The sequence below is a fragment of the Lissotriton helveticus genome, chromosome 5_1 (genome assembly GCF_964261635.1).
Source record: "Lissotriton helveticus chromosome 5_1, aLisHel1.1, whole genome shotgun sequence".
In the NCBI taxonomy this organism is placed as follows: domain Eukaryota; kingdom Metazoa; phylum Chordata; class Amphibia; order Caudata; family Salamandridae; genus Lissotriton; species Lissotriton helveticus.
This window is the reverse complement of record NC_136065.1, coordinates 1,524,455,590-1,524,467,679: the sequence shown is the minus strand read 5'-3', so window position 1 is coordinate 1,524,467,679 and position 12,090 is coordinate 1,524,455,590.

Here is a 12,090-nt window from a genome sequence, read left to right as displayed (position 1 = left end):
CCTGCGCCATGCGGCCTCCATATGAGGCCAAGTGGGAGGGAGGAGCAGCTGGGAGGTGGGAGCGGGGCGGCCAATGGGCAGGGGGTACAGAAAAAAGTGGGCGGGGCCACGGAGAGCAGCGGCGGGAAGCGGGGAGTGGGGGGGCACACACAGAGGGCAGGGATACAAAACAGCAACTACAGTAAATGCCAAAAATAAAAATAAATGCACAATTCACAAATGTGGGCAACAGCAGTAGAAAGGAGAAAGTAGCAGCAGGGGGACACCGAAGTCAGGGGTGAACCTGCGGCAGCGGGGGCAGAGACGTGGTCACAGCGGAGGAGCCGTGCGGCGTGGGGGGTGGCCAGGGGTCAGGGCAAGCTCAAAGACTGACTGTCTCTTCTGTACTCTGGCATTTGTCTGATGAGCTGCAGGCTCAGGAGCTGCTTCCAGAGTTGGATGAGCTGCCATGACCAAGCCTCACTCCAACAGCCCAGTTCTAGCAGTGGGCCCTTTAAGAGAATGTCTGATTTGAACATTTTACCGGGGCTGATTTTAAACTTCCAATGCAGCCCTAGTCCAGCTCCCCTAAACCCCTACCCCTCACCCCTTTCAGACCACTTTCAAATGCGCAAATGAAACATTTACATTCACAGCAAGGCACCTGCAGGGTAAACACCATATAATCAGTCCCTGAATACGAATCCCCATGGTCTACTTACACACTGCACAGAGACCCAAAATGCAAAGCGGCTGCACCCAAAACAAGTAGCAGCATTCTCTTGTACTCCCTCCAAGGGTTCCATCACCTCCAAGAGGCCCTGTCGAGGCAGGCATTGCACATATCACACTATCCTCGCTAATCTCCTTGCCTCACCCCCTGCTCACAGCTGACACCCATTGCTCTTCTGCTCTATTTCTTTCACGTCTCAGATCCTCTCCTTTGCTTCGCAGTACAGCAGACCCCAGAACCCAGTACTCTCTTTAGAGGAAGTAGCCAGGGCACAAGTCCTAAAAAAAAGGTGGGGTGACTAACCTAGTTTGACAGTATGCAAGTGACATCATGGCGCGCGACATCAGGGCGCGCAACATCACAGAACATGACATCACACATGGCATTACAGGAATTGACATAATAGAAAGTGGCACCACACGTCACGATTTACAGGAAGTGGCATCACAAGAAGTGACATCAGATCTAAGCCCTCACATATATGTTTAGAAGGTCTATCATGTGTACGTTTGAGTGCATTGCGAGGATAATAGCACATCAAGCTATGGAAGATGATATGTGACTTCTACACATTGCAGTCCCCCAGTTTTCTGTAACACATCATGTACATTCATTCACAAACTTATATAATTTATTGTACATGTAATATGCGCGTGATGATGTAAAGCACTCTGACACCCTGCATTGGAATGAGTAGGGCTATACAAGAGAAAATAGTGGTACTTAAATTATTTCAACGCCTCCTCAGGTGTAGTAAGCTCTATAAAATGCAATTTGTTTTGTGCAAATACTGGGAAAGACCAATACATCTGACATTCTTACAGTTCACACATATCTCCTAAACAGGGACATATCTCCTAAACAGGGATTGAACAAAGTGAAAAGCTTCCTCTCTTAAGTATGTGTGAAGAATGTGTGAAGTGAGCCTTTGTTTCCCCTCCTCTTCATTTGCATCAGGTGTGAGGGTCCTGACTGCTCCAATTCAAGATACTCAAACAAAAGAAGGCCTGAGTGATGACACGCCAAATTTGGCCTTTGTTATGGGGCCAGCAGGAGTCTTAAATAAGAGAGCCCCATCCCGGCCTGCATGTTGTTGCTTGTTGCAGATGGAAATCAGCCAATGTGCATGCGCTGCTGAACGAGTCCCGTTGTTTGGATAATTACACCGGGACGAGTTCAGTACATTATTCAGCGGGGCCCAGATTCTTGGCAGGGTGGACTGGGTTCATCCTGTGAAAATAGTCGGTGGACGCCGTCCACCCACGTGTACCCCTACTTGTGCCCTAGCAGTAGTTCTCTTCCACCTTTCTGCCTCTGATTTGTCCCTGCTTTCTTCTGCCATGTCCGTCATTTGCCCACTCTTCCGTGCCACAACCTCTTCCATGTACCCACTGTTGTTGCTTTGGGCACTGTCTTTCTTCCACCTCTTTAATTGCCTCTGTCACATCCCTTTGTTTCTCTTTTGCCCCTCTGCATGTTGTGCTCCATTTACATTTTAAGTACTAGAAAATAAATAAATGCATTTCAAATGTTCCCAAATATATACACTTTCTCTGTAACTGACCTGATTGTCTCTTCTTCCTTCCCCCAAACATTTCAGGCGCCTCTCGTTCCACTCTGTCTCACTCTACAGAGCACTGGGCGATCCAGGATTATTTAGGTGCAGTTGAACGCTAACTAACAACAATATGTATCCTGAGATGCTGTCACTGTGAGTGCCCTAGGCCCCTGCAAAGTAATAAATGCCCGAATTCAAATGCTCAGGGTTTTATTTCCTGTTACATGCAAATTGACAAACTATTGTTCAGAAAACTTTATTTCACAGGCATCTGGTTTGAGGCGTAAAATATGAGCATTTCCAAATACCTATTTATGCAATCTTGGCAAGCACACGAGAATTTTGAGTCAAACACGTTTTAATAACGTTTATTTGCATATCAGACTCTCAGTAGGCAAAAGGAAATAAAATGCCACCACTACCAAACCAGTGTTTGAACGTGGCTTCGAATCAGGCAGGCTGCTGGAACTGAGGTCTAGCACAATATGACAGCTCAACAGTGTTTCTTCATCGGTGAAGTATTCTCAGCTATGCGGTATAAAATGTAGGTTCAACGGTCAATCTTATAGTACCTGTAGCACACTGTGGAGCAATTTCACAAATATTGTGGCAAAATCAGAATAACACTGTAAGTTATGCTTCAGATTGTACATAATTTACATTTTTGCCTATTATATTCTTTCAATATGTAACATATTATTTGAATATGTTACCTGCATGAATGCATAGTATTCAGGCAAAATATAAATGTACGCCCGTGTGTCGAACCCTATGTACACCCACTAGATTTGCAGAAGTTTGGGAAAATCAGCAATTTTCATATTTTTACTAGTTAATATTTTTTCCTCTAAAATATGTTTTTTCCCCTCATGTCACCCCATGATGCCTAAGACTTGGATATACTGGATTCTTTTCTGCAGCCTTTTCCCCTTTTTTGCTCTGCTTACACCATGTCCATTATGGTACACGGTAGGTGGTCATAACGGTGTATCAAGTGCCTTCCTAAACATTCGTGCATCTCAAAAAAGTTCCTGCTTAGACTCTTGTTATACATTTTTGGCCCACAAATACTGTTTCTGACACAAACTCAAGCAGGTTGTTAGAGCACATGATTTACGCCTGGAAAAGACAGACACACATTGTGTTAACAACAAATATGAAAAAGTTTTCGCACCTCGAAACAGGAGAAACCACATGCTATAAAATGCCTTATCTCACATTTCTGGTGTGATAATTGTGCACTCAGGACATGTTGCATCTGGTGGCCTCAGTATTTTTGGGATTTAATAGTACATAAAACTATGGGGTATATTCACAAGAACGTGTGATAACTACCGCAGTAGCGTAAAGCAACTTTCAGCATCGCAGCCGATCGCGGGAAAATAACCCTGTAACAACGTGGAATTCACAACACTGTGGTAGCATGTGAAAGTTTGCTGACACCACGGACAATGTCTACGAATCAACCACCGTGACAGAGATAAAAACACATTCTCCAACGTGACAAAACCTGCGATGGCCACAAGCACGATGAGAAAACAGTGACAACCAGCACGAGGGCAGCAATACTCACGCGCAATATAGGAAAACAGTACAAGACCAGCATACCAAAAATGCCACTGAACAACATGTACACCACAACATCCAAGCACCATGGAAGAACAGAACCGGCAGGCACATCGCATGAAAGAGACCAGTGGCAGACAAATCAGAGCCTCAGGAGCGACAGCCCGACCATGCAGCATACGCACATAAGCAAGAGTGCACCCCTGGATTGACAACATCCTGGGTCAGATAGCACCCCCACCACATTTGAACACATGACACAACTGGTTCTGCAAATGAGCACAACCTGCCAAATCACATCTGGAAAGCATGGAAAAGTAACATTAAAATGTACAAGTACAAACTGAGACCTGCAAAAATGTTTATTCACACATGCAGTGCAATTGGACATTTTCTACTGACGCACGATTGCCATGGACGGTCACAATGGGACGTGCTCATGAGAAGTAAGTGTCAATGATGGCATTCCTATGGGCCATTCCTGCCTCTGCTGCAGTGGTATGTGGGCCACCTGCCCCATCACCACCATCATTAGCCGGTACCTCTGATACTTGGATCCATGGGGCCCTGGTGCGAACCAGGCGGGTAACACCCATTGGAATCAAAGGGCTTCAGCCCCCCTGTCGTGTGTGGCATCCCGGGCTCAGACGGCTCCCGGGCTCACACACAGCCGCACCCGAGCACTTCACAGGTCTTTAAAAGACCATCAGCCTGATTCATCAAGCTAAATTGCACTCGCAAAGGGCAAGATTCTCAGAATCTTGCCTTTTGCGAGTGCAATTTTTGCATTTGGGATTCATCATCCCAAATGCAAAATTTGCTATTTAAGAATTCGCACATTTGCGAAGAATTGAATTTAAGGAATCTCTATTTGAGATTCCTTAAATGCAATTCATGAAGCATTTTAAAATTGCGAAATTGCAATTTTGGGCCGCTATTTACCGAGAGGTCAGACCTCTCGGTAAATAGCAAAAACTTAGAAAAATGCATTTAAATGCATTTTTCTAAGTTGCATGTTACACACACACATGTCCTTTGGACATGTGTGTGCGCAACACCAATGTTGATTACATTTCAGGGGTGCTACAGGGTGTCCTTTGGACACCCCTGCACCCTTGAAATCGCATCCTTATTTGCGATTAGCTAATTGCTAATCGCAAATAAGGAATAACTCCCCATGCATTCCTATGGGCCTGTAGGCCCATAGGAATGCATGGGGAGTTATTCCTTATTAGCGATTAGCAATTAGCTAATCGCAAATAAGGAATGTGTAGGAATCGGATTTCTTTATGCAATTCCTACATGAATCCCGTTTTGCAAGTCCTTAATAGCGATTCTTTGTGAATCGCTATTAGGGGCTCGCAAAACGGGAGATTGATGAATCAGGCTGCATGTGCCTGATAATGAGGCTTTGATGTTGTTTCACCCCTTTCAAGAGCCCCTGCAGCTCCACTCTGCCTATCACTTAAAGTTTCAGCCCCCCCGAAATTTTTTCTTAGCCCCCCCCCCCGAAATGTGGCTCTAGTTGCGCCTCTGGTGCAAACACAGATGTTGTGCAACACAAAACATGCAACAATCAGCTTGCAGACAATGTCCGGGCTGTACAGGAGCTTCCCACCTGTGCCGTCTAGGCACCTGAAACGTGACTTCCACACGCCAAATGTGCGTTCCACAATGCCCCTGGTGGGTATGTGGGCTGCACTGTACTGCCTCTGGGCGGGTGTGTTCGGATCTCGCAGGGGTGTCGTCATCCAAGGTCAGAGTGCATATCCTTGATTACCTGTGACAGTGCAGGGAGGAAAGAACCAATACTTGGTTTGGCAGATTGTGATGGCAGGCCCACCAATCAGGTGACTCCTGTGCTGGCTGTGTGTGGGGTGAGTGTTCGCCAGCCCGCAGGGATGAGCAGATGCTGGCAACTACACCACCAGTCTGTATAGGGTGCAGGGGTAGACCAGAATGACCATGGAGTGCTGTGGTCATGTCTGGTTGGTGTACGTGTAGTTTGACATGTTGAATATGGTCTGGTTCTGTGTGCACCCCCACAGTTGTTCATTGTGCTGTGGCGGCATCGTGATGTGTGGTGTGTCGACTTGGTACTTACCAATGAGCAGTCCCATATGTGCTATCCTGGAAGTGATGGTTGATGATGGACTGTCAGAAGATGAAGGAATTATGCACACTGCCTGGGTAGTTGGAGACAACATTGGTGAAGAGTCCCCGGTGGTCCACTATTGCCTGCATTTTGATGGAATGCTTGTGCTTTCTGTTGCAGTAGTGGTGTGTAGTATCCGCAGGGGGCACAAGTGGGTCATGTATGCAGCTGATTGCCCCCAACACGGCCGGGAATCCGGCTATGGTGTAGAAGCCTTCCTTGGCCTCCAGCTGTTCCTGTGCAGTTTTGGGGAAATGAATGTCCTGGGGTATAATGCTCAGGATGGCATCCAGGACAGGTGTGATGGACTTTCATAGGGCTGGCTGTGAGACCCCTCCGACTCTAGCAGTTGTTGGTTGGAAGATACCAGAGGCCAACAGGTGCAGCACAGCCAGCAGTTTTGTCTGCGGAGGGATGTTGGTTCTCCGCTGTGTTGGAACCGTCAATCTGTGGGCGATGTTGGTCAGGATGCAGTGAATGGTTGTCCTTTTGAGCCTGTAGTGGGCAATGACTTCCTTGGGCGTTAGGTCTGTGACAGTGGTGCGTTGCTTTTTGGGGCGAAATTTTGGAACCTGTGGTCCTGCTGCCCGTGACAACGCAGAACTCGCCATTACTGCCGGTAGTTCTCCCGCCGCCGCACTCCATCTCAGCGGCCGCAGCGAGGAGAACTACAACTCCATGGGGGCATTGCGGCAGGAGCCGCCATCGTCATTTCCCGCCACCGGAGGCGCTTGAAATTGCGCGCACTCCCGGTGAAGCGGGTGTAAGCCTGCTCACCTTGCTTTTTGGGGCGAAATTTTGGAACCTGTGGTCCTGCTGCCCGTGACACCGTAGAACTCGCCATTACTGCCGGTAGTTCTCCCGCCGCCGCACTCCATCTCAGCGGCCCCAGCGAGGAGAACTACAACTCCCTGGGGGCATTGCGGCAGGAGCCGCCATCATCATTTCCCGCCACCGGAGGCGCTTGAAATTGCACGCACTCCCCGCGTCACGGGAACGCGCGCGGAACACGCCGGGCTAAGCCCGGGCAAAGGGCGGGCCCTCTTGTACTCCTACACTCGAAGATACACTATCTGTATCCATAAGGTTCCTAGATGTCTCGGCCTAAAAACGATAATATTGCTCCTGGCTTAGGTACTTTGGATAATTACCTAATTAAAAAGGTAAATCAGATCAACCATGAAAGAAGGGCATCACTAGGTCGAGGGAGTCCTAATATGGCACAAGAAGACACCCCCCTCATAGTGGTGGATAAAGTTACGCCTACTAAACTTGAAATCGGAGTAAGGAAGGTCATGACGATTGCAGCACAAGTGCATGCTGAGAGACATCAAGACCGGCCTGAGATTGTTACTAAAGTTCTTGGGCATACTCCGTCAGCTTCTAAATCGGTGAGAAAATATAGAAAAGCACATGTGGGACGGGGGGGAAGTATTGCAAGAAAAGAGTAGATGTAGTTGAACCAAAGAGGGTACCTGCTCCTAACCCAATGATTGGAAAACAATCATCCTTGGGGCAAATAGGGACCATGACGTAGCCAAATTCTACAAACCATGCAGGGGGACATAGTGGGCTGGTGAATCCTGGAGATATGGAGGGTAGAGTACAAACGTTTTCTAATTCTAACATTGATGTTCCCCTATTGTGTTCGCCCACCATTCTCGATTCGTCCATCTTAGGCTCATTTAATAGTATTGATGACGAAGGTCTATCAAATTCCCCGAGATGTTCTACTCCATCTCCATCCCCTTTTAATACCAGTGAGATTACTCCACTTAAGGTGAAAACTAAAAAAAGAGGGGGTGGACCCTTAAAAACCAGGGAAGCTAAAATACAAAAGAAGGCGTTGACCTCAACATCGCTGAATGCGGTTGACTTACTGACTCCCAATAAGTCCCCCTTATTTACAACAAATCGCCATTCTGGGGAGGATGGCCTGCTGTAAAAAATTGAAACTCTGATAAAAACATTTATGCACCCCCTCTTAGAAAAGACTAGGATGATCAACACAAACCTAGACTTAATTGATAAACAAGTAGAACAAAATACAAACCTACTGTCAGATTTGACGAAGGGGCTGACTAATGTCAACACTATAGTAAAGCCCAGGAAAACGTTGCCACAAGCAGATCAAGTCCCAGTGCATTCTAGCCTCCCTATAAAAGTTTGCCCTGGCGGGGAAAAACCATCCAGTGTCCCCCCCAAAAAGGTGCAGACTCTCTTTCCTCCAAAGAAGAATCCAGAAATTATAGCCCAACCCACAATTAAAGCGAATGACCAGACGCCGATCGGGGGGAATAATTTGAATACAAAAGATAAGGTAGAACTCCCGCAAAGTAAGGCTATAAAGGAAAATGGGGCCAGGAACTCGGATAATATAAACTGGCAAATACGTAGAATAGTAGATTTACCGCCTGAAGCTGCGCCTTATGTGATTGTTATGGCGGGTGTCCCTGAGCTTCCTAAAGTCACTAAGGAAGGTGATGGAGCCTTAAGAAATAAAGTAATTTATTGGTTACGTAACAACAGACCCTTGCCTGCCCATATTAATGGGGAAATTTTAAATGTTAGGCGGTCAATATGGGTGGGCTCTCGACCAAAAGACAAGAAAGGGGATGTGATCATTATAAACTTTAAAGATCACAGAGCTGTCAGGCATATTGGGGATTGGTATGAGTCAAGAAGTAGTGATTCTATTTCTACACACTATCTTAGCTACTTCTATCCGTACATTTCAGCCCAATATGCTAAAATTCATGAACCAGAAAGACAGTTTACTAAAAGGTCTGGTTCCAATCACTTAGGATATACTTAGAATCTTTCCTTCCAAACTCAGAGATTACCCAACTTCTATTCTAGACAGCATTATCCACTAACCCCTAGTCTTAATTTTAGGAATAATTATTTGTGGGATAACAGAGGCATAGATGCATGCGTTTATAACATTCCTGTCCACAATCAATTTGATGTATTCTCGGGTCTTGATTATGTGGATTGACAAAAACAGGGTATTTCTCCCATCAATATATCAGGATTAGGGGAGGATAGTGACGAACTTAAGGAGAATAGAAGAGATCAGGAGGCACGGGAGGGCAACGAAAACATTACTCAACCAGCCACTGCCACTGTACCCACTGTGATTTATGGTCACAATGAGGAGGAAGGCTGCATGATATCCAGTAACCATGACTTAAAAGAAGTGGGGAAGCACAGAATAGTATGCCACTCGATAGGACGCAGGGATCTGAGTAATGTACCAGTGGGTGACCGCCCAGTAAAAGAGAATAAAAAATCCTGTACATTTTTATTCTGGAATGTGGCAGGATTGAGGCAGAAAATTAGTAACCCAACATGGGAAAGCGTCATAAATGGATCAGACATTCTGGCTCTACAAGAAACCTGGACCACTGATCCAGTATTCCTAAATGGGTATAGAACCTTTTTTACTCCGGCCATTGGGGGGCAATGTGGGAGAGCAAAGGGTGGTTTAATTACGTTCCTTTCAAACCGGCTTAAGTATGAGCAGGCACATTTTATGTGTAAATCCAGTTATTATCAAGTTATCAGGTTAAATAATAAGGGAATTAACTTGGTCTTGATAAACTTTTATAATAATATCCCTAAAAACGAAACCCTCAGCACTTTAACAATGCTGAGGGAAGATATACAACATGAAATTGATAAAAAGGACAGGGAAGTAACAATCGTATGGGGGGGATTTTAATTGTCCACTCTGTAAAAAGGGCAAACAGGGCATCTGTGGCCTAATGCTAGAACAGGACATCAACTTAACGCCTACTTTGATCACTCTTTGTTGGGGGATAGTTTAAATGAAATACTGTTTATGTACAATATGGGTTATGCTAATGAAATTGCCCAAAAACCAAGCTCTTTTGCCCTCACGTTTATAGGAAGAGGAGCTCTAACCACAATTGATTTTATTATTTCTTCAAAAAGCTATAGTCATAATATCAAGGGGCTAAAGATTATGGAGGTACCTTTAAGTGACCATCTGCCCCAAATAATGGAGGTTGAAAACCCATTTCTGGAGCAACATGATGACATCCACCCTCCATGTATAGTTCCAGATGTAGTCCTCGGGAGTCAAAATGGGTATACCCTAAATTGGGGAAAGGTGGTTCCAGAAACGCTCCTAGAAAAATTGTTGAATGCCTGCTCGGACAGCTTTGCAATATGCTTGAATGAGCAGTCTAACAATGAACAGATTATAAAGCATTTCAACATTATAGCTTCCAAAATCAGAAACTGCTTGTGGGTGGAGGCAAAAAATAAGGTAAGGGTAATAAAAGTAGGTTTGATAAAGCATGTACAAGGGCACTAACTGACTTGAAACATGCTATTCATAGCACGTTAGAGATCCCCTACAAATAAGAGCCCTTAGGAAAATATATAATGAGGCCCTAAAGAAAAGGAAAGATGTTATAAAGAAGGAAGCCCTTGAAGCGTTATGCGCAGCATCACAGTCAAATGATGCATCTGCTTTTTGGAGGGCCGTAAATGCCCCTCTTCTTTATGACAACTGCAAGGCACGAATAGAGATTGCTATTGCTGAGGAGGACTGGGTGAAACATTTTTCTAACCTTTATAGGTACCAAGATGACAGTCCTATAATAGGCCCAACTTAAATGGATAATACAGTGCCAAGGGTTGAGAAACTGGTGGTAACATTGGAGGAAGTTATGTCGGGCCTGAAAGCAACTAAAGGAGGCAAGGCCGCAGGTCCTGACGGGATCCCAGCAGATCTATATAAAGCCAACTGTGAGATATGGGCCCCTATGCTAGTACAACTTTTTAACGCAGCACTAGCAAGGGGGCTGAACCCGTCTTGGTTTACTTCGGTCATTGTACCGATATACAAGAAGGGAGATAGGCAAGATTGTGCCTGCTATAGACCAATCTCACTCTAATGAGTGATCTACAGTTTGGATTTCAGAAGGGCATAGGGACAATAGAACAATGTCTAAATTTGATGATTGTCCGAAAAAAATACATAAGGGTAAAGGGCGAACGCTTGTATCTTACGTTTGTTGACCTTACGTCAGCATTCAATTGTATGTCGCATGCGAAATTGTGGAAAATTTTATAAGATTTGGGTGTGGAACCCTCAATCATTTGCTTTCTAAGAGAGTTATATGCGGGAGCTACGGCTTCGGTTCGCTATGGAAAGGGGGGCGAATGTACCAGAAATTTTGGTGTTGAAAGAGGAGTACGCCAGGGGTGTGTCCTGGCTCCCTTCTTATTTCTGGTTTACATTAATGGACTTGAGCATCGTCTGCTTCAGGGGTGCAGGGATGTGCCTAGGGTTGGCCAGAGGCCTATCCCTGCACTCTTGTATGCAGATGATGCAGTCCTGATGGCTTGGTCCCCCTTGGCCCTCCAAAAGTTGATAATAGCCTTTGAAAAGTTCATGATGAGTTTGGACCTGAAAATAAATTGTAGTAAAACCTTCTCCATGAACTTTGGTAAAAGAACTGGAAAGCAAATGAGAAGAATGTATATAAAAAATATTCCCTTGGAAAATACCGCTTCTTTCCCTTATCTTTTGGCATTTTGTTCCATGAATCGGGGGGTTGGACAAGTGCAGTCAAGGCCAGAACGCTCTTGTTCTTAAAAATAATAATGGCCTTAAAGAATTTTATTAAAAAGTTGGGTAAAAAGCCGATAAGAGAAATTTTAACTATATATAATGCCACGTGTAGATCGGTAGCTTTGTATGGCTCGGCCTATGGGGATATGCAAACATAAACTCAATCCCAAAAGCTAAAAACAAGTTTATGAGGGATGTGCTAGCAGTACCACAAAGTGTGGCAACTTATATCTGCCACATTGAGCTAGGACAACCTCATATATCGGACATAATTAGAACACACCCCATCCTTTTGTGGCACAGGGTGTGGCAACGAATGAATGTGCTATGAACCGGGCTATGCTCCAGGATATGTTAAAGTTGGAAAATGTGAGTAGGTTCGAGTAGCTAGAGTACGTAAAACGTTTCCTCGTTGAAATTGGTTGCCAACAATATTATGACGATCCACTCACTATGGTTCACATATCTAGGAAAGTGTTGAGTAAGCAATG